Source organism: Phyllostomus hastatus, unplaced genomic scaffold (genome assembly GCF_019186645.2).
Source record: "Phyllostomus hastatus isolate PE091 unplaced genomic scaffold, TTU_PhHast_1.1 phas_scaffold_501, whole genome shotgun sequence".
Taxonomy (NCBI): domain Eukaryota; kingdom Metazoa; phylum Chordata; class Mammalia; order Chiroptera; family Phyllostomidae; genus Phyllostomus; species Phyllostomus hastatus.
In genome coordinates, this window is record NW_025334033.1 from 51,390,713 (window position 1) to 51,396,707 (window position 5,995).

A 5,995-nucleotide genomic window follows, 5' to 3' on the forward strand; every position below is an offset into this window, starting at 1 on the left:
TTCATAAAGTGGTTATGAGGACTGAAAATTCATTCTCCCATAAAAATTATATGTGGCTTAATTAATCCTTATAACTTCATATGTAGTTGAAATGCTGCCCATTTGGACTTTGTGCAAGTATGAACACCACTTTTTCACCATCAGTACTTAAATAGGAAAGCTATAAAATCAAATATGACTAAAAAAATCAGCATGAATGTGCGCGGTGGGGGTGTGCAGCTTTGCTCGAAGCGGAGGCAGATGGAGACTTCGCGAGAGCCCTGACGGAGCCTTCAGGTACCCATTCCGAGTGAATGGTGTGAGTGGTCCCGGTTCTTGGGAATGGTTCACTTCACCCTTGTGCCTTCCTCTGCCTTCCGAAGGCATCCTTAGCCCCGCTGTTTAAATTGATCTGATGGGAATAGGGCTTGGGCTTTTGCTGACAAAGGGAATAAAGCAAAGGAAGAGAGACAGAGGGAAGGATTTTTCCTCCTGGGATCACTAAGTAGGAGTTGGAAGGAAGCAGACAAAGAAACTGCTTGTGTACGTGAGCAGGGACACCACACGATGTGTGAGTCCTCTGGCACTATTTTTTTTTTTGGGCGGGGGTTGGGGGGTAGTAAGGGGAGCAGGAGAGAAGTGATGCATGGCCCACCCACGTGACCCAAGCTCACCGTTCAGTAGTAATCACTGATAGTTCAGAGCCCTGGACTTTCTTTGTTTCTGATCTCAGTTACCCCAAATTAGCATGTTGGCACCATTCTGGCAGCCTAGTGTCATAGGATCCCATGAAAGAAATATATGCTGCTAGCCAGCAGGAATAATCACCTTGCCCTGATGCCCTCCTGATACCTGGACCCAGCCAGAGTTCCAAGACAAATCCACAGACATGAATTCTGGAACCCCTCTAGCCATCTGGTCAACCCCATATATCTGGGGAGTGGGAAGAGGATAGGGGACTGAACAGAGGATTGGAGAGCATCCCAAAGGGAAGACATGGGGTTTTTAGAAAAAGAGAAGGACTTAAAATGTTTTGAGTAGGACGTGAGTTTCATTTGGTTAGACGCATTACTGCGTGAGAAAGCTGTTTGGAGATGGGCCCAGCTGGACCTTGAATGGTAAAGTGGGGAAAGGAGAGGACTTGACATTTCAAGTCTTCCCTGTGAGAGAAGAAAGGGGAGGGTGGGGATGAGTGTGGTAACTTCCCTGCACCATGTACCGGGGACACCCACCTACCCCTGGCGTGGCTCCAGTTAAAGCAGAGTGACGTTTGACGGCCATCTCAGACGCTGGTCAGTGGAAAAGTAACCGTAAATTCATTGTGCTCATGATCCTAACGATTGCTTGGTTTACACAAATAAAGAATTGTCTGAAAATTATACAGTCTATCTATTCTTTTCAATTCTTACAGTCTGTTCTTGAATTACACCAGCTGTGGCTGTAGTCTTCGGGCTCCAGTGGAAATGTTTTTAACAAACTCAACTTTGTTAAGAAGCCATCAATCTACGTTTAGGGGTGTTCTGAGAGACAAAATTATGGAACTCCCTGTCATGTCTATGGAAAGAATACTGTTTTCTTTCTGAGGATCAATGGAAGAAATTTCTCTGAGGCCTTCGTTCCAGGAGGAGTTGTGTTTCTCCTCTACAGCCAGCCTGTAGTTTGCGGACACTGTAGGCCACATCACTGGCCACGTCTCTCGTCCACGGGATCTCACATTCAAGTTTGAAGCAATGGCGAACGAGGGTCAGAGCCCCACAGCCTGAAAAAGTGTAATTTCATCCTTAGCATCTGCATCTTATTGTTTCTTTCTCGTTTCCCCCTTTTCCTTATTTCCTTATCTACCTATTGTTTTGCTTTCATTATATAGCATGTATATTTTTAAAGGTATTTTAAATTGTGTTGGGAATAAGGGGCTAAATCAATACAAAGGTGGGGAAGGGGAGCCAGCTCACACCGGTCCGTCTGCTGACTGTGGTGGGGTGGCTTGAACAACAGGCCATTCATAAGTACAGGAAATTTGCAAGGCTGATGTTAGAAACTCTGGAAGTACCTGCTCTATTTATAGTTGCATTTTTAAACAAATTCTTGAATCTGAGCTGTGAATATGTGCCATTCTAACTGGAAAGGTAATTATCAAATTCCTTGGTAGTCCACTTGGCCATGGTATAGAAGTACCTCCAGACTCAGGGGAGCAAGACGCTGGTGATCTCTTTCATCTAAGCAGCAGTGTTTTCTTTTTAAGGTTAATTCCATGTATATATCCAGTCAAAGATCAAAGTCCAAATCGTTCATCAAAACCACTGATTCTGCAAATCCTTAGCCAATCTTGGATTAGACTTGCAACCACCAAGCAGTGAAGGAAGCAAAGCAAAATGGAACCAGGCCCCTACAAAATACACACTGTATTGAACATAGGTTTTGTTTTATTTTTCCTGTTACTCGATACTGAATGATGTTGACCTTCAAATTATCCCTTTCTCTTCAACTGGGAGCAGAAACAAACTGAGGCTAGAAATGGTTTGAATGGGGCAAAGGAGGGAGTCTACTTTCTAAACGTCTCTCTCGACCTAAGTGTTCCTTCTGTGTCTCCCTGTGTCCTCTGGTCTCAAAAGGGAACAGAGATGGTCCTGCCTGTTCCCAGGTGGAGCGGGTCCAACGGAGTGTCCCAGAGTGGGCAGAACACAGGTGTAACTTAACGGAAGCGATTCGGCCTTCCTAAGCCTGCTTCCCCGCAGGACTAAGCGGAGGCCAAAGTGGGAAGAAGAAGCAGCTTGGTCCTTGTTCCTTTGGCCTTCCTCCCACTGGGAGTGATTCTGACTCTCACCTGCTTAGAGTCGAGGATGCCAAGGAGTTTTCTGGTATAAATACTAACAGTGCAGAAAATGAGCCCAGAGTTTGGATGGGATTTTGAGAAGAAGAGAATCAAGCCCCCCATTGTATTCTTAAAGGGAAGACTTTGAAAAAAAATCACAATTTGTAAATTTCAAATGAATATCTTTCCAGTTTTCCCTTTTTGAGATGGGGCTCTAATAAATACTCATGTGTACCCACTTGCCTTTTGTTAAAAAACCCCTCAGCAATGCACGGTGGTTATCTCTGAGCTGGTGGGATTCCAGAGGAGCATTTTTCTCTTGTTTGGCTCTGTGATCTGATTCCCCCTCAATGGAAGTGGATGACGATATGGTTGGATGCTCTGTCAAGTTCTAGAGGCAGTATGCAAAGAAGAAAATCATGTCCAGTAAAAGTATCATGGACGATAACAGCCTTATTAAAACAAGATACACATGGCTTTGTGCATCCCAAACTAGTTGCCTTGCACTTAAGGGCCAAGACCTATGAAAAGATACACATCCTTATCTTTACACATCAAAATCCGCCAGAGGTGCCCAGTGGTGCAAAGCTTTGTGGGCCCTGATGCCGGCAGTGGAGGGAGTGTCTGCCATCTGGTTCTTCGGTCGTGGAGTTTGTCCTTGCTGAGTGGAACGGCCTGAGAAACATCTTTCGTCTTTCGCATCCAAGTGCTTTCTCTTTCTCTCCTCCTGCTCCCGCCTCCAGGTTGTGGTATGGGGCCTCGTCTTAAAGCTGGACTTGCAAGCAAGCCATTACCTTAACTTGGATTGCATATTGCAGATCAATAAAATTAGCGCTTTATTCTAAGGTGAATGAATTTAATTTATTAAATTCTAAGGTGAATTGGTTCCCATTTCACATAAGACTAAGAAAGCCTGAAGACGGGGAGCATAGGAACGAGGTAGGTCTGGGAGTAAAAGCAGGGTCTTTTAGGAATCCCCGAGGATGAGGATGTTTGCCCGTGTTTGCTCGGAAACCCGACCCGGGAGCTCTGGGCTGCAGCAAGAGTCATTTGTGAGGGTGAATCTTCACTGTGGGTCATTTTCCTATTTGGGGTCCTGCTCTGGTAGGTTGGGGTTTGAGGGTAGGAGGAAAGATTATTTGGAGGGATGGAGTGAAGTCACTTTTATTTAGTTCTCTCTCTCACTCTCACATCTGCAAAGAGAAACAAGTTCCCACAAGACGTATGTGCCATTGAGAGATACTGGGGTCCCAGACGGAGGGAACGTTCACCCAGCACATGCTTACTGAGCACCTGTTATAGGTGAGGCTCCCAGAGTAAGTACTGAGTCTCCTTGGGGGCAGCCTATACACTTTCCTTCCTCCCTGCCAAAGAAACTGACGGAGAAGTCACAATTGTGGCTGTTCATTGCCATCTCATTCAGTGGCTTGTCCAGCCTCTCATATCATGCGGAACAGGATGATGGAGTTGAGACCTGGGTTTTGGAGTCAGACAGACCCCGGTTCAAATCCTGCTTCTAGCTTTTGTGAGCTGCATGTCTTTGATCAAGTTATTTCTGAGCCTCAAGCAAGTTATTGAATCATTCTGTCGGTGGGAATGGTCCTTACTGAGCACCTCCTGTGCAGAAAGGACTGGGGACAGGTACCGAGCAGTGCCCGCTGCCTAAGAACCTGCAGGAAACACTCATGCGTGTGAGTACAAACCTCGGGGGATCCTCCAAAGGGAAAAGGAAGAACCCTGTGAGGTTGTGTAGCCAAGGCCATGACTTGGGTCACTCTGGGGAGAGGGCCTCTCTGAAGGGCTGCTTTCAGCGGGGAGCTGTGGGGCGAGAAGGCGCTAGCCGGAACACGAGTGTGGGAGAGAGCATTCCAGCAGGGGGTAAGGCATTTGTCCCACCTCCAGCCTGTGAGGACACCCCCCAGCCACACACACACACACCATCCCCCCCACCCCACACAGTAGAGGAAGCCCTTCTTAGCTAAAAATAAACTTGCTGAGCCTCTGGGGAAAATCCTGCCGCTGCCCAGAGCCCCCCAGAGAGCCTGTTCTGTGGCTCTAACCCTCCATGCTCCACCCCACAGGATGTGTGGGGCTGGTGGTCCTCATGCGGCAGCCCCCGACCTTTCCGGCTCATTTTGCCTCCCCGAGAGTATGTCTCCAGCGAGGCTGGGCTCCCAAGCTGGGCGTCTGCCAGTCAGTCTGGCCAGGGAAGTAACTATTTTGGGAATTTTTATGATGGAACAATATTTTTTCGGTAAACAAACGGAAAGCTGTTAAACAGGGACGCTCACCCCCTAGGTCTTGGTTCACCTTTCTCCACGTGGAGGTGCCACAGACGCGGCACTGTCCAGGGGGGAGAATGTCCCCAGGGCTACCCACCTTCCACGCACACCCCATCATTTCTCTTGGGATAAACACCTATGGAAATTGGGGAGGTTTCCCCCCACACACACTTCTTGCCTTGGATTCCTTAAAAGCAAAAGCCTTTGGAGAGTGGCCTGGGGTAGTGGGGGCCAGCGTCTCATGAAGGGACCCAGCCTGATCAGCCCCTAGCACTTAAGGATGGCTTGGACTCCAATGTTAGCTGTGGAAGGGACCTCAGCGAACATCTGCCACCCCCTTTTCATCCCCCTTTCCAGGAAGGGAACCCAGGTCCAGAGAGGGAAGACCGCTTTCCTAAGGTCACGGAGCTCGGCAATTACAAGTGAGGTGAGAATCCCAGACGCCAGACCCTAGTCCTCTCCTCTTTGTGCAGGACGATGAGCCAGACCAGTGGTCAAGGAAAGGAGAGAGTAGATTTTGAGCCTGGTGTTTTGCAGAGAGCCTGCAGACCATAAACTCGTAGGAAATCATGAATGTGCTAAGTCCCTAAGCACCGACTGCACCCTCCACCTCACCTGGGAGAGGGCTCACCTTACTTCTGAGGACCAGCCCTTTACCCTGGCCCTGACCTGACCTCTCCAGGGGCGGACACCTATAGTGGTAGTCACCTCCGATGGGCTGCTGTGGAGGCTGCGAGGGTCCCGGTCTCTGGTGCTGGGAAACCGTTCCTACCTCGGAGACCTTCCTCCAGCGGTTCCGTCATCATCTCTTCTTCTACCCCGCGGCTCCCAGGCATCCACGGCTTCCTGGGCCTCGTTTTCTCGGACAGGGCTCTGGTCGTTTTTAATGTTTGTGCTCAGAGAACGATAATTAGGGCCCCCA